The sequence below is a fragment of the Corvus hawaiiensis genome, chromosome 4, assembly GCF_020740725.1.
Source record: "Corvus hawaiiensis isolate bCorHaw1 chromosome 4, bCorHaw1.pri.cur, whole genome shotgun sequence".
Classification (NCBI taxonomy): domain Eukaryota; kingdom Metazoa; phylum Chordata; class Aves; order Passeriformes; family Corvidae; genus Corvus; species Corvus hawaiiensis.
Window position 1 is genome coordinate 35,684,047 of NC_063216.1, and position 22,517 is coordinate 35,706,563.

The window sequence follows — 22,517 nt, forward strand, 5'->3', positions numbered from 1 at the left end:
CAGAGCACACATAGGTTGGTGTCCATGTGAATGGGTGCTGTAAGCTGAGATGGGTGATCTGAGCTCCTGAGGAAGCTCTCCCGAATCTATGTGGCTGCACCATGAACGACGGAGTCCAAAGTGAAGAAAGGGGGAAAATGTCAGGCACAGGAATTTAAAGAACCTTCTTTAAGTAGAATACATCTGCTTTTTCACCAGCAGTCTTCTGGAAAGCCATTATCAAACGACCAACATGGAGAATATATGAAAATAAATGCTTCAGGGAAGAAAAACTTTTTTGTCAAAAGAAAACACGGAAATTACTTTCTTTTCTTTTTTCCTGAAAGACTTAGATGACCATGGAGGTTTTCTGTTGTTTTATATATACCATGGTTGTTGTTTTATATTTATCATGGTAAATGCAGGACAGCACTACTGCACACTCATTTGCATTAATCTCATGATAAGCAGGAAAAAGAATAGATTCACTTGCTGTCTTTTGCTCAGACAAAGCATACCATGTAAGTATTATTGTTGCCAATGGAAACACTGTTCAGGTGCATAAACATGCAATAACATCCCTGTGCTATCTTTAGCACAGACAAATAATTCTGGTCACTATGGTTTGCTCGACAGTTGCTGAATTTCTGCTGATGTGTTTGGCACTTGGTTGTAATTATCTATTCATTTGAATTAAAAGATTGATCACTGCAGTCAATGACTGATACAAAACAACATAAAAGGGATACATTAATACTGAAATTTTATGTAAGCGTTGTTCCAGAGGGAAAAGAACATATGCAACAGGAAAATTGAGAAGACATCTGTCACAGTAGTCAAGCCTCTATCGAGCTTGATAATGATTATGAATCCATTACCATTGATATATTGCATAAAGCTGTGGGAATGGGAAGCTTTTCACATGTCACAGAGAGTAATCAACATCCAACAGAAGTAGTCCCATCACACACACACCTGCTGCGTGCCTCACATCAGAATATGTCATTTGGAAATCTAAATGTTATTGGCATGGCAGAAGGAGACAGACAAATAATGAGATTCGCTTGTGAGATATTTTATTCCTCTGCTAATGAGGTTTTCTAGTAACTAAACAAGCATTTGGTAACTTGCATATATTCCTCAGAATGTGTTGACAATATATAATTTAATCAATACATTTCAAATGCAGCTGAGCAATATTTCCAAACTGTTCCTTATGAGGAAGGTCCAACTGCTTTTAATAAAAAAACCATATTTCTTTCCTATATATTTATGGTTGTAAATGTTTTTCTGGACATTTATACTATTATTAAAAAAAAAAAAGAAAGAAAAAAACCCCTTACATTTTGTGGGCATGAGCGTGTACCCTAAAAATGACTGCAAAAATATTATTTAAAATTAAGTATTTAAATTTAAAAATAATTTAAAAGCACTTAAAATTTAAAATACATGCCTTTATTTCAATCTTTTTTCTTCCCAGAGTTGGGCTAAGTTCAAGTGTGTGTAATGAGTAGGAGCTGGCATTTTGAAGACAAGCAGATACTAGAAAATTCCATCTAAGGGAAAAAACGTGCAGCTCAGGATCTGCTAAAATCAGATAAAATATGAATCTCGTGTGGTGGATTTATATATATGAACTGCAGTTCATGGTTTTCAAACAATTTCAAAATTTCCCAAAATATATTTACCCAGCATGAGAGTTTACATACACACATTTGCATATGCACATCCACAGCAGGATGTTTCAGCATATACATATGTATACATATACATAAACAGAGCATACAAACATGAATATATTATATAATATACATTAAATATTTCAGCAAGTATTTAGGTATTTTTTTCCTACTAAGTGTTTTGAATTATTGTGAAAGTCACAAAGTTATGCAATATTTTAACCTTTTGGTTACAGGCACTTTTAACACTTGAATAAACAAATTGCTACTTTTTCCATCTGATTTATATACAGCACTAAAAAAAAAGGAGGCATCTCCATATAAACTAAAATCAAAACAAAACTTTTAGCTTTTTAAATTATGAAGGATGTATTAAGATGACTACATAAAATACGCTTTTTGCATGTATCTGTTACACAGAAACATTCTGGTAAAACAGGAAATCAGAGATGAAATCCTATGCTGTTGTGGGGAAAAAAAGCCTTAATAATAAACCATTAAAGTGGTGAGCTGGTGTGACAGGTAAAGGACAACATAGACAACAAAAGAAACAATACCACAAATAACAAAACAAAAAGTTTAAATTTTTCTCTCAGACACAGCTTCAGTCTGGTCTCTGAGTGAAAAAACTGAATAAACTTCACTTTTGTTTCAAATCACCATAGTCTAGCCACGATGAGTCAAAGGAGAATCCATATAATTGTCACTGTTCTACAAAAAGAGACAGATATTATGTGACACTGAAAAGGAATCCTAATTTGGGAAATACAAGGAAAGTTAGACTAGATTTTCTTTTCTCTTAATTTTTTATTTCTTAGCATAATCCAACAAAAATTGTGTATTAGTATAGGATCTGTTCCACTAGGCATGCTCTGAAAATGCCTACTGGACTGCATGCTTTGGATGAAGGTACGTGCTGTCTGTAAATCACAGCAGTCCTTAGCTCGGGGCTGCTCAGCACTGCCACAGCTAGGAAAGCAGCAGATCTCCAGAAAACTTATGTAGGAAAATTCAGAAAAGAAATTTGCCAGCATAGGCCTCATGTGAGATGAGAAGAGTGACTCAGACCAGCAGCTGTTGGGAAAGAACTTTGGCTCTGGCACTGACAAGTGGGACAAGAGTTTTTATTATTTTTCTGCTCAATTCCTTTTTGATACAGTAGAGTTGAGTTGAGTATTGGTTCTAGTTTAAACATCTCCTAAATCCTGCCTGAGAGCAAGGCATACAATCAGCTAGGTGTTGTTAAGAAAGATCAGAAAATACAAGCAGGAGTAGAAGCAGGAGGAGCAAAAACTGGGAAGAAATGAGGATGGGGAGAGAAAGTAAAGGAACGAAAACCTGAAGGTTTTTTTGTTTTTTTCCTGAAAAAGATGCTTGGCCAGGAAAATTTTCTGCTTATGATAATGAGTTCATGAAAATAAAACATCCCTTTCAAAATGGTGTTTTTGCATAGTATCAGCTGCATGTGAAAAAAAATAAAATGCATTTCTGAAACATCTGTAATCTCTTATAGAAATCTGTAATTTCAGATCTTGGTTTGTAACTTGTGATCTAAATCTTGGAAAAAAGATTTTTTAGAGACTCTGATTTTAACTTGGAAGAAACAATAGCAATTGGGAGGCTACACAAAAGAACCAGTGAGTAATGAAAGCTCTGGAGATAAGACAGTTCTATGATGGTCTTTATTGCCTAAACCACAAACTTACAAATACATGCAGTAACAAGAATGTGCTGAAGACATTAAGAGAAAATCTGAGAAGCACAATGAGACTGAAGTGGCAAGAGGCAGAATGCACTTGGGGTGGAAGATACTTTGTGGACAGAGCTGGTAGATCTGCAAGAAGCCAGTGAAAATGGCCACAGGCAAGGTTGATCATCCCTCTAAGGAAGCAGAGTAAGTACACATGCATTCTTTTCACTGTAATGCAGGTTTCTGCAGCACATCCTGCAGCAACACCTAGCTCCATTCAAGAGATATTAAGAGACTTCAGCAGTCACCAGCATTTATTTGTGGGAACTGCTCAAAGGACATTGAATGGATGGAATACGGGCTGGAACAAGAATAGAAAATTTACAAAATAGAGAACATATAAGTCTTTTGAAAAGGGTAGATCGACGGGTAGATGAGCTGGTGATAGGCTGGGACATCATGCTTCAAATTAGCTACTGTACATGAAATCCATTAGCACTTGCACCTACCAACATGGGATACAGATGTATCTTGTACTATGCCTTGCTCACATACACATTATTTTTTCTCTAGTGTCCCAAGGAAGACTTTTTATGTGCTCTGGTACAGATCCTTCATGACCACCCCAGAAGTGTCACCTAGTCCACTCTAACCCATTCAGTGTGATGTCCCCAGGCTGGCATACACCTCCAGGAGCAGTGTGACTGTGCCTGTGCCCCCTGTGCCTGTACTATCAAACCCTGCTGAGGGCAGGGCTGTGCCATGGCAGTGCTCCCAGGCCTGTGGTGGCTCTTCACAGCACAGAATTGGCCCAAGCCAATGGACAAGCTCTGACAGAGCCAGCTTATGGCTCCCTAAAAACCCCTCCAGACTCTGTACACATCCTCGCAGAAACACACATTTGTAAGCAAGCCTCAGTGGCAGGGGCAGGTGTTCATGAGCCAGTTTTTGAAAGCAGCACTAAGTCTCTTAAATCCTATCTAGTCCTCAGGGGTTCTAGCATAAAGTGCTTTCAAGTCAGTTGTGCAAAATAAGCAGCAGTAAAAATCCTTGGCTGCATTTTCTTTTTGTTGTTATTTTAGTGACACTGAGGTGGATTGGTTTTACAACTGGCTTCAGACAGAAAATACCTCCTTAGTATTTGGAATTTTTTTATTATTAAATATGCTTAGATGAAATGGAAATAAAATGTTGAACTTAGAATTCAAAAGAATCGTTAGTTTTGAAGTTCAGTTCACTAAAAATGTATATCCCTAAAGGACAGTATTTGCCTCGCTAACAAGTATGTATTTTAGTTTTTGTGTTGAATGAAATGTGATGAAATAAAGGTCTAGTAAATGAGTTTTGAATGCACTCTTCTGTCCTTGAAAGAACTGCTATTAAATAAAAATTGATGATTTTGTGTTTACAAATTCATTCTTGTAGTGCAAAATTTGCCTATGTAAACTTGTCACAGGGCAGTCCATCTAAAAGATTATTCCTCCCATTCTGTGTTCCTGCCAGCATCCCTGAAAAAAATATACTGCTCATATCAATGTTTATGGAAACTTAATTTGATAAAAGTAAAAATGCAGGTTCTTTTCTCCAGGCTAATTTTATTTGGAGATTTTGCTGCCTTTGTTGCTGTGGAATACTGTAAAAAGCTTGAGTAGTCCTGAAGAAATGAATGTGTCTATGCAACAATAAGAGTCTAATTAGGCTGAGTAACTGGGAGAGTATTTGGACCTTGCAAATTTGTCTTTTCAATCTACATCCATTTTGTTTCATCATTTTATTCGTGGCCAGAAATTTTTTTGACGTTTACATTAATGATTTCAAACCACAAACTTAGTTCAAATTCTTTGAAGTTAGTGAAATCTCTTCCATTTATTTCCACAGGATTTCATTTCATCCTACTGAAATATATGAAAGCATATAAAAAACTAAATGCGTTTTTTCTTTGAACTGGTCCTTTTTTTTGTGAATTCATTGCACTTTATAACAAAGGTAAGCCAGATTGGTATAACTTTGACCATTACCAGCTGAATCTCGTATTTGCTGGCACACAATTTTGGCAGGAACATAACTGAGTTTATAGGGAGTTTTACCAGTGCTTCCAAGAAGGCTAGGAATATAAAGACTACAGATGAGCTTTTGGTCATGGTGTTTATAGGGATCTCCTTTCATCTGATGAAAGTACTATAAAACAGATCTGGAGCTTTGTTTCTTTTTCTTCTCTTCAGCTCAGGCGTACAGTAATTATGAGGTATTTTCCTTGAGAGGTTCCATTATTGACATGCATTATTTGCAATAATTAGTCTTTTTACTTACAATAATATTGAATAAAAATTAAAAAAAATGAATGAGCCCTACAGATAATGTTATGAAGTATGGCCAAACACTGATGTTTGCCTTCTCATAAAGGGGAATGTACATGCGTGCATTCACTGAGTTTGATAATTATACTCATGACATAATTACAAACAGAACATGCTGCACCTCATTGCTGAATTCCTATGTAAATTTTAATAATGACTCACTTACTAAAGAAGCAAGCTCTTTGAAGTACATAAAGAAGTACATATCAGATTCAACTTGTCCACTGAATCTTTGAAATGATTCAAAAGGTCAAGCTTTTATGCAGGCTTCTTTCTTACAAAACAGTTAAGTAAAATATACAAGCAACAGATACTTGTTTTCAGTGCTTGTTTCATTGGGTCATGCAATGTGAGATGGGTTTTTTTTGAGAAAGAAAATTAGTGTGTGGTCTGCTATCTGAAAACAGTAAAATAATCCATTGCAGAAAAGCACAACAGTTTTCAATTTAAAAGAAGAAAGGGCTTTCCTATGTACTTTTGGCCTCCCTTATTAAGCTTACTAAAAAATTATAAACTTCTTTAGAATTCTAAAGATAAATATTAAACAGTGCAACAGGGACACTGATGCCCTCAGCTTGTTACCAAAAAAGGAATTTCTATAGAACATTGTTGATTTCATCCTTTTAAAAAAAACATGCTAAGACTCCTAGGTTACATGCAAATTAATGCTGAATATATGTTTAGTCAAAAATAATACAAGAAAAGACAATGACTGTGACTATTCACATTATCAAGTTCTATTCTGTTCAAAGGCAGATAGGTAGACAATATATGCCGATATGTATGTCAATCCAAGGCAAACCTAGTGTAATCTATACATAGTTTTGGTTTAAAATTCTGAGATGCCTTGAAACACAGCATGAAGGAGTCTTCATATTTTTCCTACTCTAGCTGAAAAATTATTCTTGAAGGACTACCAATGAACATCAAAATAACATCAAATGTCTTTGATGTTATTGCCCTGAATTCAGAGATTGGCACTTTGCTAAAGCTGCAGAAATTCTGCTCTCTGAAAGTCTGCCCAGTGACTTACATACAGCTGGTTGGCATTTTTCTCCTGCTTTTCTATCCCATTACAACCGGGCACTCATCAAAAAGGTGGGGTTTTTTCCTATAAAAATTAATTGATTAATTTCATCACTTACTGCTTTGCCCATTTCTCTGCCCTTTTTAGAATTCAGGTGTCAAGAGCATAGGTTTGATGAGTGAAGAGCTGACCAGTGCTCCCCGGCCCCCCAAAGTGCCTCTGCCAGCTGTGACCAGATCTCAGGCAGCAGCCACAAGGACAGGTGACTCAGTATAGTTGCTCTCTTGTACTTGCAGGGTTAAACTTGTTTCTCTCCAGTTTCCCCTTGGGCTTGAAAAATACATTGGTTTGCTGGTTTGGGGCAATGTAGACCCTGTGAACTCTTCATTGAGCCCACTATTCTATCTCTAACAATAACCATTCCTGATGAAATAGGACAGGATGAGGTCTTCCGGCAACTTGATGGTTCTTCCTTGAGCCTCCCTGAACTCTTATGTTTCCCCTGGCACAATAAAAGTATCTTGGGGGAATAAAACAGTAGCCATAAACAGATGCCTAGGGAAGACTAAGAATAGAGCAAACTTATAGGATATTTCTTCTTAACAGTTTTCCTACCTCCAGACATTTTCAGCTAAGAATTCCTGGGCCTACTATGACTTATATGATTGGTAACCCAAAAAAATCTCTCTCTTCCAAGACTTGTCTCCCCTTGAACTATGTTGAAATTTTTGCACCTGCAAAACTCTTTAGTGAGGAAGCTGACTGAATGTTTCTCTGTTGCTTGAAGAACCACACCAATTTGTTTGCTTTGAACCTGGTTTCTTTTAGCTCCATTTGACCATCAGTTTTTCCTTGACTGGGAGAGATCATGGAGTCAACCTCCCTCCATCCTCTCAGTGCCGCACACGATTTGGTTGACACCGTCACTTCTCCTCTGAGCCAGCTGCGAAAGGTCCTTAGCTGTTCCCTCTGTGGAAGCAGCCCTAGATCTCCCCTTTAAGAACTTCTCTGTTTCTCCCTTGAGCAGGGTCATGTCCTTCTAGTGCTGCCCAATAAAATATACTCTTTTAGCTGTTCCTTCTTCTTTTAAACAAACTCCCTGATCTTGACATGGTTGTCTTTGAAGCTAAGCATGGCTGTGGTGGATCTGTAGAGAAGCCCACTGGGAACCTCATGCCCAGTTTTACAGAGCAGCACTTCTGAAAACAGATTTTTGAACATGACCCTGGATATAGTTTGGCACCAAGCTAAGGATGCTACTTCCTCTCGAGCACTCAATCAGCAACCATAGAGAGAACCTAAACATTTTAACTCTGCTTCATGCTCCCCTGTGACATTTGCCCAGTTAGGATGGGGGTAATTGAAGTAATACAATAAGGTTGTTTTTTCTGCCCTTGCTGCCTCCTTGACCTGATCTGTCTCTACACGTTGCAGTCAGTGCTGCTGTCCTGATTGTGCTGTCAATGATATAGACCCAGCACTGTATTCTCCCTGCTGAGGCCCTGGATTTCGATCTGTACAGATTTCGTGTTCCACACAGATGAATCTGTACAAACTCTATCAAAGCAGCCAGGGCAGTAATTTGATTTGACTTTAAGCTCTCCTTAGCATATAGTATTAAGCTGCCCCTGGCACAGTTCCATCTAACTTTCATAACGTATTGTCCTGTTGATTGCACCCTTTCTCTAAAATTTCTCCAACCAGTGCTTTCACTGGAAGCCAAATGCCTTCTTTTCTAGATTCCTTCTACCATTTGTGTAACTGAATATGCTGCCGTTTCAGGTTCTTTCTTGGCATTGAATTAAAATAACAATCTGTTTGTTTTCCATTTCCCATTTCATGAGTTTCTGAGTTGCCAGTGGCCTGATTAGAACAGGACTAGGATAAAAGCCAATGTATTTTGGCAATCAGTGAATTCTGGTGTGAAAATATACCTTGCCAAGACCAGAACCTAAGCATACACAACTGTACAGATCCAGGCTTCCTGCCACAAATCTCAGAGTTTGTGAAGCCTAGTATACCTGGCAGTGAGCAAGGCACCCAATTCAATTTAAAATGACTGACTGCACAATCACAATTAAGATATGCAATTTAGCATAAAATAAGGCAAACTAGCATGAAACAACAGATTTGAATTTGTAATGGGATCATAGGAATTAATTCACCCTAAGAAAAAAAAATTATGCTTGAAGAATAACTAAGCAAAAAATTTTAAAGAGAAAGCCCTTAACAAGCTTCAGCAGAAAACAAACAATTTGAAAACACTTTGGCAAGGGATCCAAGTTAGAGAGATTCTAATGTAAGGAAATGCAAAGGTATCAGGTGCAATAGACTTCAGATGCAATATTAGTTCTTTTGGAGAATATTGTTTTGTCCAGGATTTAAGTACAACGCTGGTCAAAGTAAAGGCACCCATGGAAACTTGCAGGTAAAATTAACAGCAACAGAGAGAAGAATATTTGACTTTCTGCTTTGCAGTCAAACTTGCCAGCAGTGCAGCTCTGTACATTACCTAAATGGGCTAATAAGGATCAACATGTAAAATCCTGAAGCTCATAATCAGTTTGTAATGAATCAGATCTCAGCTGAACTCAGAGAGCCTTCTGCTGGAATATACACTTGGGTGTTTTCTTTACAGGGAAGATTTTACTGCTAGAGATGCAAAGACTGGGGGTTTTTTTGGTTTGGTTTTTTTTTTTTTTTTTGTGGCAGAAATGGAGGCCTCAGTTGTGGCTTCCAGTCCTCAGTGTCCTCCTTTCCAATCCACTGTTCTGTGATTGATTTCTATCCATTATTGTTCCAGGGTGCTAAGAGTTGCAAAAAGGATTTCTAGGAGTGGTAAGTGTTTGCTTAGCTCTATCTCCCTGTGGTTAATATGATCTTTAGTGCTGATTTTAGCAGAACAAAATTTAAAAAATGAAAATTTCTTGAAAAGTTAAGATTTTTGAAAATCCAAATTTACAATAGGAAAGAATTCTGCCAGGCTTCCTAGATACTACAGGTCACTCTTTGGGAGTAAAATAATAAAATATTTTTTCATATATACCTTAGATATAGATGATCTTGCCACAGTTCAGGTAGATGGAATAGAGAACTTTGATGTCTCTTGATTTTTTGCTATTTGGTTTTTTCTTTGTTCACAATTTCTGCTTTATGCTCCTTTCAGTCTCCAGCTTTGCCTTTTGGCAGGACAACAGTCACTTGTCACATTTCTAAGTGTTACATTAGGGAAAAAAAGGGATAACTTCATGGGGTGATAGATTATTGCAGGGTTTCCTTTTCTAGATTTAAAGAGATTATATTCCTGCAGGCTAGCTAACCAAAACAGAAAGACAAAGTAAAATAAGGCAGACGATGATACAGGATTGAAGCAGTTGCCATCTGTTGATTTTAAACTCTCTCTGGCTGCTGTTCAGCTAACTGGATAGGAAATACCACAATTTACCCTCATTGTGATGAATTTTTGAGGGCTTTGTACACTAGGCCTTCATCTGTCTAAGATTAAAGCAATATATTCAATTCATTTTTTCACAGAAAGAAAGAAGCTACTGTTACACAAAGTAGTCTGCCTTATCTGGAAAAGCCTGAATTTTGAGTTTTCCCTAATCCTTAGCATATCAGATAGTGACAGGCCGTGAGTGGCCTAACATTATTCTGTGATCCTCCCTGGGAACTGAAAACTTTAATTCTTTCCTAATGTTTTGACTGACATGGGAATCATAGCCTAATTTCTACTAGAATGTATGTGTTAAGACTTTAGATGTTACATGAGGATCAGCACATGCAAAGTGAACCACCGGAGTGGGCAGTAACTTTAATCTGAACATTGCTCCCATGTTTAAAGTGAAATGTGACCATGAAAAGGAAAAGAAAACAAAAAGACAAACAAAACCCTCAAAGTGTTTTGCAGCTAGGAAAACCCTGGCCTAGATATCACAAAGATGGAGACAGGTCAGGTGATTCTCAGATTTGCTGCTTTTAACCTCAGCCTCTAACCAGTAGTGTTTCATTCAGAGCAAGTAAGTTCTCATATGAGAGAAAAGGTTTTTTGGTTTGAGCAGGCTCCAGCTATTAGTGTGGCAGCTGCAGAAAGCAGGTTGCTCTGCCTGGGAAACAAGACAGATATAGTATCTATTGAAACAAATAACTACTATTCCAAATCCCAACAGAAGGTGGGATTTAGGGAAATGTGGTATCTCACACCTCCAATAGTCCAGTATGCCTTCCAACCATCATCAGCATGCTCTCTTCCCCTTCTTTTATACAGTCATACATGGAGGCCTTAGCCTTCAGGACATTTCCAATCCAAATCTTTCACAAGTTTAAGGTGCTCTTGTGCAAATTGAAACACATTAGCTCAGTAGGTTAGACAGACCACCATAAAAGATCTTTTCTTGTCAATCAAATAAGCTCTTGTTAAGGTAAAAATATATTTCCACATCTCCTGATAGATACCTTTGAGACCTTGGTCTCAGAAACTGTGTGTTACGTATAGTTATAGAATGGTTTTGCGCAAACACTGTTATACAACTTCTACCAGGAAGTCACAGTCATTAAAGAGAGGAAAATATTTACACTTTGATAGTGTTGAAGATAAAGGGAGGAAAGCAACAGAGAGGGTGTACTGCATATACAGTGTCACTCTGTTCCATGCAGTTGCCAGGAAATATTTCACTGACTTCACTCAGGCCAGGATTTCATCTCAAGTTCATCTATGACAAGAAGGGAGGCTTAACTAAATAAATGTGAAACACTGGGGTTGTGTTTCTATATAAGCCTCCTGAGAATGGAGGAGGATTCAAAACAGATCTGAGAGTTTTGCAACCTCTCACCTCTAGAACTGTGTTGCCTAAGAGAGTATGAATTCTTAACTTTCTTCATCTCTCTAAGAGCAGACAGGGTCTGTGCTGTTTCTTTTCTTCTTTACAGTTCTTGTTTCTGAGCTCTGGCTTTCCATCCTCCCATCTGTCACAATCTTTATACAAATATAGAACTAGGGAAATGAGAGGGCAATTGTTATTATATTTTTATGTACTGCACTTACTGTATTTAACTGACTTTACAAATGCTAGGTATCTTATTTCACTGGCTTCAATTTGTATGGAAGATGAAATGTGCTCAGTCACTGCCTCTGAAGCAGTGCTTAAAACCAAGACTACTCACAGAAGCTGAAATTAAACTAACAGTCTCCTTTTTTTACATTTAGTAGCATTGAAACATTAATGATCCCTTTGTTGTAAAAAGGGTAGGCATAATAAAATGAAATGAATAGGATATGAAATGTGGCCCTCAAATGTGAATTCGTCCACAACATGCATCATCAGGTTGCTCTGGAAATGGTGATGTGAGTCAGATGAAGGAGTCACTAGGTACATGACTTGCAATTTAAATTGACGATCTTCAAAAAGCAGAAATTAATTTAAGGAAAACAGACCCACAGAGCATCAGTGATTTGGAAGGCAATTTTAGTCACTGTTGACATTGAACAGCATCACTCATACTGATTCCAATCTATGTTTACTATTGTTTCATTTCTCGCCAAAATTCGAAATCTATTATCCTGGCATCCCAAAACTTGGAAGCTGTTAATGCAATTGGAAGAGAAAAAATAAACAGAAAGAAATAAAAAAACCCTGCTCAACCCTCTAAATATCTGGTTTATTCACTTTAATGACAAAATTACAAGTGTCTAAAAATTTAAGCATTTTGTGAGAGAAAATATCACCAACTATTGCTATACATTTTTCCTAAAAGGTAACAGCTGCAGGATTCTTTTTCAACATGCTTCTATAATAATAACTTTTAAAAAATGAAACCAATGTTTACTCAACATGTGCATTTCTGAAGAAAGAGAAGCTCGGGAAGGTTTTCATAAATGCTCATCATACATAATGTGAAATATTAAGAATCATTTCCTGAAACTGTTTTACAAATCTATGAGACAATTTTGAGAAATAGTCCTTCACTCTTCTTTCTACACTTCTCTTATTGCTGACACGGGCAGGCAATGATTCTTTAACAGCAGATGAAGGACTGTGGGGTTTTTTTTAATAACTGCACTGAAGATGTTTGTGTGTTTAGGGGATAGAAGAAGATGATGAACCTTTTAAATCTTACTTCACATTCCAGCTTCAACTTGAGATTAGACAGCAGCAGAAGCAGACAAATCTTGAGTAACTGTTTGGGGCTGCAGGGCTCAGCATAAAGACAAAACATTTCATCCCCACTTATCTCCATATGAAACACAAAATACAAATAGGGGAATACGTAGCTTTAGAATATATAACATCAGTTGGGCGCTCAGGGTGGAGGGGAAGAAATACATAGTTACATTAAGAATATTGCAAGATTAAAAATCACAGCATCTGCAGATTTTACATGCAATTAGCAAAGAAAAGGTAATATAGATACTGGCTAAAGAATGCACTTGTGAAATCTTTTTTCTCCTCAAATTACATTATCCTTAAACAGAATATGCTGAGAGTATTTTAAACCATACAAGGAAAAGTTAGCTGAGATTTCATAAGATCCTAAATTTCATGGCATTGGTAAATCACATGAATATATTTCTCAGAATGATGTATTTATAGCAGTAGATGAAAACTACAATAATACTGGTTATTTTAAAGTTATTTTAGGAGCTAACACAGTTTACAGCAGTGGAGGGAACAGGGAGACACTTTCACAGAGGAAAGAAAATTTTTGAGAACACAAACCATAAATTCAGATGCCAGCACTTGTCCCGTTCATTATGTTCTTTTCACTGATGTACAAAAACATGTGCCAATTGCCTAAGACCATGAGTACAGTAACATGAAAGATAAATCAGCTCTCAAGAAAAATAGCTACATAAGGATTCCCTTCTTACCAACTCTCTTTCAAGTACTGCTGCAAATTCAAAACACTGAGACAGTCTCCACTCCCAGATGTACAGTCTATGTCATTGTTGAACCACTTGATGTCATTAATCATGGAATAGAACAATCAATCAATCAAATAATCAGAGAATGATTTGGTTAGAAGAGTTCTTAAAGGCCATCTAGTTCCAAATCCTCTGCCATGAGCAGGGCACCTTCCACTAGACCAGGTTGCTCAAAACCCCAGCCAGCCTCGCCTTGAACACTTCCAGGAGTGGGCCATCCACAGCTCCAAGATTACTGAACAGGTGTTTTTTTCTAATGTGTGTAGAAAGACAGAGGTCTTCCTTGTTATACACCTGTCTAAAAGAGATGAAAAACTTTCTACAAGTAAAAAGACACTACACACATCATCACCTAACCTGTTAAATAAAAGAGTTGGCCTTTTAGAGTTAAACAGAACAAGTACTGATAGTCCCTTCTCACAGCACCAGCTTTTAACTGAATGCTATTCTGATGTTTAATTGTTTAGGATTGCAATAGGAAAGGTATACTCCTATAACTGTAAAGCAAATGCATCAGTTCTTCAAGAGGACTTGTTCTTTTTTTCCTGACATTAAAGCATGAAATCCTGGCCCATTTGAGCCCATAAAAATTTGGCTAATTATTTCAACAGAGCCAGACATAAAGGCTTCTCTTACATCCTTTAATCAAAGCAATGTGATCTGTTGGAAGCGATCAAAGTCCATATGAGCTGTATTCACTGATGTTAAGTCTTCTGATTTGTTGTCACAATTGAAACTCATCAAAATGCAATGGCTTTAAGATTTGTTTTACTGGCAATTGCTTTACTTCTCCCTGCAGTAGAGCTTCTTCCTCTATGTGCATATAGATTTATAATGGATATAAATCTAAATAAGGGACATGCAGCCGTACGAGAAGATTTAGTTGATGCATAGTACTATTTAAAGCCAAATGGTATGGCCAGTTGAACACAGACTTGGGGAAAAATTTGAGCTGGTTTTTCTTTTTTTTTTGTGGTGAGTGTTGGTCTCTAACCAGCTCATTGTGATGAAAAATAAATCCAAAATAGTCTATTCTAATTGCTTTAATTTTATTCTCATTATATAAAAAGTATAAATTATCCCATTTATGATACTCATGAAAAATTTCCTCTGTTATTTTGACACAAGAAAGCTGAATTCTGTTAATGTTAACTGAAGGTGTATAGGGAATTCAGCATTGCTGCCTGCTACAGCTGTGGTTTTGATCCAGCAAGTTAACAGAAAAAAACCTGTGATCTGCTTTTGTTATTAATCTGCTGAGTTGCTTTAGCATTCACCTAAAGCATGAGATATGTCAGAGTAACCTTCTCAGAGGTTCACAGAAACACAGAACAGAGTAATTCCACCTCAGAAATTAAATTACCCAGGTTTTAAGAAGTGAACTATTTGGATGATTTGAATTTGAATTCTTGCTGATGTCTACTGACTCAACTTTATCATTGACTCATTCAGTAAAATACCAGAAATGTTTCAATGGGTAAAGGCATATTGTAAAGAAAAACATAGCAAGTATCTATAGAACCAGAAAAATCATGTAGCATTTCTTTGGATGTTAAACAAAGCTTAGAAGAACAAATGCCTCTCTTTGAGCACTAACTGTAACCTCCCAAGGCGTAAGGAACAGAAAATAATATAGCTACTGTAGCATGATATTTTGCTGTATAAAATCAAGGAAATTTAAATTCTTTGCAATGGTAACAGGGACTTTCTTTTTGGTTTCCTAGGAAACAAAGTGGCCTAGACTCCTCCTGTGCCAAGAAGCAACTGGGACATCAGGTCAAAGGCTTAATTAAATTTCATGTGAATTACTCAGCAGTAAAAACCAGTTAGCCTGCTCAGGAAAGATGATGCTTCTTATGTCAATCAAAAAAGCACTTGGGTGGAAAAACTTCCACAATTAAAAGACAAGCACAAAAATAATAATCACAACAAAAAAGCCCTGTGATGTAAGTGTGTCTGCTTTATAATTTAAGGAGCTAAATATCATCAATATTTCAAACCCTTAACTCTTTCTTGAAACTGATCTTTGCTGCCTGTTTCCTAACATCAGTAGAAATGACTTGTGAACATGAAGAGGAGGCAGCTCCACACTTTCATATGATATATACCATGGTCATGAAGTTCAACAAAACAAGTCTTAGGTGCATCATTAAAATTCATCTTCGTGCTGTCAGATGAAACAGAGTGTGTAACAGACTTCACAGTAAACTCTTTAAAACAACCAAAGTATTATCTTGAAACGTCTCAGGGGACCTAATTTTTGCAAAATATACAGAAAGGAGCAAAGACAGCCGCTCAACAGACACCTCTGCTCATAGTTTGCAAGCTGGCTTCTGGATGCTCCTCTTCACCAAACACATTTTGAATATTAAAAGCTACCCTTGAATGGCAGCTCCTCCATGCAGGCTGCCTTACCTGGACTTCTAAAGCCATCAGCTTTATCGTTCTTTACTTTGTGCCATGGTTTGTACAAGCAGCAGAGCAGAACTTGTGACCCCAAATCTGTTACTGTTTCACTGCTGAAATAGGGTTAAAGCCAGTGGTTCTATCCCAAATTTTGACACATAAATCAGATAAGGTTTTGGCATCACCTCCTAATTTTCTTGTGTGTGAAGTATCCCTGTGACAGTAAAGCTTAACAGTTTGCATTAATAGCAGATCAGCGTAACAGATAGTGTAAAACCCACATAAACTACACATGAATGCCATGCAGATACACCGACTCTTTGCAGATCAGATTCCCTTCCTGTCAAAGTTACATTTAAGTGGTCACAATTTTAGGCAGACTTCTTTGTACATAAAATGTAAAACATTTGTGGGTGCGTATGGAAAAACTTAATACTCTGCTTGTTTTTAAAGAAATAAGTAGAAAAATGTGGGGAAAACACCAAAAAATATTGGAATAAATATCTTTCTTACTGACTGAACTTCTCGGTGAAGCCATAATATCTAATTTTGAGGGTATCATCTGTTGGCAAAGAAATAACTGTCATATCACCATTTCTGTAGCATGACTTCATTGGCAGACTGGAAAAGAACAGCCAGATGGTTTGCAGAAAAAGAGCCTTCTTTAATTAATGAATATTTTTAACAACTAACACCCCCAAAAGACACAAATAACATTTCTGATAAATAAAATTGTTGAAATATTATTAGTTCTATCTTTAGAAGCCTTCTCCTACATATACATCCTTCTATATTAAGCAAAATTCATTATTTTGGAAAAAGAATTTAGATTAATTTCACATCTGAGAAGGGATTATTAGAACAGACCAAATGTAATATAAAATTTCTGCAGTTCCAGTTCCTGACCTACATATGGCTGTTATGTCAGTTGTTATTGGATTCATTTTCCCCAGATTTCTCTTCAGTTTGTAGCACCCTACTCACTAGGGATTAATATTTTACTAGGGAATTCATTTGTTCTTGAGACTGAATATCAAATTTAATTCCAAGTTGTGAATTTTAGACTTGGCAATAACATGTAACAAGAAGATTCTTTGACAGGACAGCCATTCTTTTATGATTAGCTTTTTAAATATTTTCATTGCTAATAGAATCTGACTTAGCATTTTAGTTTTTCGAACACTAAGCCCAGGATTCTCAGGAAACGTTTGAAAATAATGAGGTGAACACTGTATGTCTAAGGCATGTATTGCTTTTAAATATATGTGCAAAATGCATTCATCTTCATTGCTTTAAGAAATGATAACAGAAAATGCAGGCCCACCACTGAAAGAAGAAAGAGTACAGACAACTTATGATCCAGGGAAGGATGAGGTACTTAATGTCACTTTTTTCAGTCTTCATAATGAAGCATTTCTGTCAACCATTATAATAAGGCTTAGCTGTGACCATCAATATAAGTAAGATAATAAGAAAAATTGAGGGTTTGGTAATTAAATCAGAATCCCATATAAATCCCATATGACCAACAGTGATAAATTTAATATAAACAAGTAAGCTAATAGGCATTGGGGATTTTGTAGAAGAGAAATCCGTGGTTGCCAGAGTCAAACTGAGAACCATATGCAGGTTTAAATACAAATGTTTTATGGAATGTTGAATTTCATTCCAAATCTCAAAAAGAACAGTCATCCTCATACAGGCCAGAATTATGAAAGAAATAATTTTTAGGACAGTAAGATTTTTCAGATTGAATACCCTGATGAAATTAACTTCAGAAAAACACCAGAAGAGCATTTCAGCCACCAGGCATTATTTTTAAGAGTTCACATAGATGAAATTTAAAGGCAATGGGAAAAAAAGTAAATACAACAAATATAAATATCTTATAAGACACAAGGTTGGCAGAAAAGAAACTATTTTAAATACAATCTCCAGTAAAAAAAAAAAAAAAAAAAAAAATTCAGTTATTTTTTATAGGATTGCAGAACATACAAGGCTATTTAAACTAAACAGTATATTTTTTTCAGGAAAGTTGGCACAAGATTTTTCCTGTTTCTGCTTTTACAGGTGAACATACCTTCAAATACATTCAGCATGCTTCTCTTCTTTCCATTCACCTGACAAAAAGATGCAGTTCATATTGACACACGTTTTGAAGAGCTACTGGTAACAATCTTCCTTTTATTTTACTGGCTTTACTGAAGTCTGCGTTTCTGCTAAAGAAATTGCAGTACCAATATCATGATATTCCAACTGTTCAGTCAATTCCATTTTGTTTGCACTGTTGATTCAGCTTACATGAATGAGATGAAGACATTTGCTTTTTTATTATATTTTTATGCAATATATTTTTTTCCTTTCAGATGGCTTAAAGTGGTTAATATTTACAGAATATCTGCAGAAGTTAGAGCAAAATTGCTCATGTTTGTGGTCACTGATAAATTTGCTACAAAAAATATGCAAATTTTTTTACAGGTTACATCATCACTGTAAGAGCAGAGCTCTGATTTTTTGGGTACTTGTGTTTTCAAAGGTTTGAGAATTGAATCCTGACTCGATGCTTCCATTAGTCAAATGGCTTGCTTTCCACAACAATATAGCTTTACTACTCAGGACAATATTAAAATAGTCCTGGAAATAGACACTATGATTTGCACTCAATAAGGAGAGGCACAGAATTTACATGCACCAATTGATTGAATTCAGAGCTTTCACCATAAAAAGAAATTCATACAAAAGTATCTCAGTTTCAAACCACAGTGGTATATAATAAATTATCATACCCTCTAACCTCCCACCTGTGTTCTGCACACTAATCCCTTTCTGCAGTGAATGCATTTAAAAGTCTGAAGCAGTTCCAAATGAAAGTTATTATAATATTTTCTAGGGTCCTAGTCGAGAAATAGCTCTGATGAGAGAGCAAATTTAAACATCAGTTGGTAAGGTTTTTTGGTTTTTTCTTCTGGGATTTTTTTTGTGATTCAATAGCTTGTGGTCATGTTTTTCAGCAGTTGTACACTGTATTTAATTGTGATTTCTGAAATATTCCCATTTTTCACAGTGCAAAAATCAAGAAAGAAGTTATTTAGAAACACCTTTCTGTATGTATGCCATCAGTAATGGTTACACTTCAGGAAAACATAATTAATGTCAAGGAGTTTACCTGTACATAGTTTATATTTTCCTTCCTATACCTGCAGTGAAGGGAGGCTGCTTTGCATCACATACAGCATGAAAGCTGGAATACCTCTGATGGAATTGCAGCAGTGTCTGTTAAGCCTGTGTGTGCCTGACTCATGTTGATGCAGAGGCTGATTTCCATATGGACATATACAAATGTGAGTGTTGAAATGCAGAGCTGAAAGACCAAACCCTTATGCTCTGCAGATGCAGGCAGGGTTCAAATGCCTGCATACCTTTTTCCAACACTTTCTCTTCAGTTACTTTAGTAGCTTACAACTTCCAGTTAAGTGAGCAGAACAGTTATATGAGTGGTGGTAGACTGTGACCTTTAAAACTAAAGCAGTTCTGAGTAATATAGGAAAAAATATACTGATTTATCCTTAGCTTCTGGTTTCAACCTCAGGTTTATTGAAGAACCTTCATGTTCTTCTGGGTGCTTTGAGCTGCTAACATGGCCAAGTTACTAACACTTTTTCATAACCCCTCTCACTGAGTAAATTACCCTACAAAAAATTATCCTACAAAAATGTCTTTCTGCCTTGGAATTCTCCTGTCTTAATCCCTGGTGCCATCTTTGGAAATGCCTGCAGATGTGAGCAAATGATGGTTCTGGAAGATGCCATAGACCAATCTACATCCTTCAGTGTGGTTTTTATTTCATATATGTCTTTTTGTGGTATACACCTGTCACATGCTCATGCTTGAGAACACCAAAGTAAAGAGTCCCATGGGTGTTTCCATAATTACAGACTTGCAATATGTTTTCTAGAGGCTACATTTCTGTGAATTGCAAAATCATTCTAAAAGGTACATGTTCAAAAACTGGATTTTGAGAATTCTTTAATCTCTAGTTCACACAGAGAGCTCACAGAGAACAGTAATTCTGGAACACCAATTCAGAATTTCATCTTAGCAAAAAGACAAGCCCTTGATATATCTGTTTAGTTACTCGTAAAATCACTATAGAACAATAGAAGTATCTATAAATTAGCCATATTAAAGTCTCTGACAAGAATATCTTTGCATGGGATAAAGCCCTGCCTTCGAACTGTTCCAATGGAAGTCCTGCTGATTGTAATGGAACGTCGTGCAGGTGCCTGAAAACTCTTACAGCTCTGAGGCTAATGTTTTATTTGGTATTCTCAAAGCGAGCTAATAAGTCTAGGTCTGTGACTGCATGTATAGATGGAAAGTTGAAGTAATCAAAGGCTAAAGGCAAATGCCCTCGCAAATATGAGGAAGAGATGGAAATTGGTACTGAACCGTTTGGATCATGGTCTAGCTAGAGATTCATGCTCTAAAAGCATCCAACATATCACAACTAGCTGCCACTTCCAAAAATGAAAACATAGTTTTGATCAAGAAAATATACATGCTAATAGTTAAAAATTTAGCATGCAATTAACTCAGTTGGCTTCAGTGGGTTACTATAAATTATGTTCATTCCTAAGGTTTTTGTTTGCTTGTTTCAGAAGAACTGGGATAGGAATAAATGAAATCATCCTTTGGGTTGCTCTCAGTCATACAATGACTCACCTGCTGAGCTGATAACAGAACTGTCTCTGCTGGATCTGTATTGCTTTCCCTATGTTTCTGGCACCAGGCTCGCTGCTAGCTCAGTATGATCTGCAAACTTAACATCACCATCTGCTACCACTCAAGTGGTACAACTCTTTCCCAGCATTCCTGATGTTTGATGTGCCAAAAGCAGAGATTTTAGAATTTCTCAGTGCTTTGAAATAAGAAAGTGCTAAACTACATCAGTTTTATGTCCATTCTGGTCTTAGCACTTGCATAACCTGAGCTGGATTTTGGAGATCTCTGATCCTATAGAAACTTTAAAAAAAAAAAATCAGGATGCAGAAGTCATTCTGGGAATGTATGTTTATGGTGTATGTTTGTGGTGATTGTCACAAGACATACCCCTCATGTATTCCTGCTGACTCCAGCACAGCAGAAAGATAAAAAGGAAACAGAGTTGACTTAAATCATAAGAAACAGTTAATGACATCCTTGCCAATCTTGAATGGGAACAGTTGATGTAAACACAGAGGACTTTGGCAGGAATGTTAGCATTGGTAAAAAAACTTACAAGAAAATGCCATCCACAGAAAGGTGGAATAAATTGCAGGTAAGCCTGTCTGAAAGAAAATTTACAAGGACTAAATTTCCACTTAAACCTACCCATGTGCCAAGTCAGAGAGGCTGCAAGAACAGAAGAGGATTTTGAAGACAAAACTATAATAATCATAAACTGATTTTCTTTGTTCCATGTCTATACCTACTCCTGTCCCACATGTTGATGACAGTGAAGGGGATAGTGAGTGAAGGCTGTTGACGAAACTGTGTGAGGAAGGGAATATGGAAACGCATTTATATCCTCTAACAAGTGCAAGACCATCCCATTTATGCTCTTAACACATCTCTAAATAAGTTTCCAGAGACTTTTTCTACAATCTCTTCAATCTGATGGGGAAACAAAGCAAAATGGAAAATCCTACAGTGATACAATATTTTTAAGTTACAAGGACAAGACCCTGAGAAACACAGTCTAATGTCAAGGCCCTTCTCCAGGTGAGGGACTGGACCAGATGACATGCAGTAGTCCTTCCTATGACTCTAATCAGCAAGTAGTGTATTGTTTTATCTTAGTACCAAAGAAACATGCCCTGGGAAGGGACATTTTTTGCTTGAATGTTCATACATTGACAAGAAGAGTGGGAAGTTACTATGCTGGCTATGAATATGGGTGTGAGACCCAATGAGACAAAATGACTGCTGAAACCAGTATTGTGTTCTTCCAGCAGATGATAAAGAAGGGTATAAGAATGGATCAAGCAGCCAATGATACTTCCTATTCCTGGTATTCAAGTATCATAATATAAATGATAAAGTGAAATAGCAGAAATAATAAATAAAAGATTTTCCTCTGTTTTCAGATAGCTCATTATTTCACACTCAAGAATAAAAGAAGTAAAAAAGCATTTCAATGAATTTTTCTTGATGGCATCCCTCATATTTGTTTGTTCCGTATGTACTGCTGTGGACAGCATACAGTGGCAAGAGATGACCTCCCATTTGCTTTGTCCTGTGTCCCAGTTTACAAATAGCTGCCAAAAAGCAGGGTAATCTGCACCTGAGTGTGCCAAGGTTGGAGGAATTGTTTGTAGTACAGGGCAAGACAGGCGAAAGAAGAATCGCCTAGCCAAGCCTCCCAAAAAAGTAAAAATAAGATTTCTTTTGGAATTTGGATGAGAAAAGTAGTGGCTAT

The 22,517-nt window shown here is 36.7% G+C and overlaps 1 long non-coding RNA gene across 1 annotated transcript in view; it reads left to right on the plus strand.

Annotated features, from left to right (window-relative positions):
- The window catches only part of LOC125324572, a 154,950-nt gene that overhangs the window by 111,407 nt on the left and 21,026 nt on the right, over window positions 1–22,517 (plus strand). The window contains exons 5-7 of the long non-coding RNA XR_007203039.1: window positions 9,536–9,570; window positions 15,379–15,430; window positions 18,131–18,229. This is a non-coding gene — a long non-coding RNA (uncharacterized LOC125324572). The remainder of the gene's footprint in view (window positions 1–9,535; window positions 9,571–15,378; window positions 15,431–18,130; window positions 18,230–22,517) is intronic.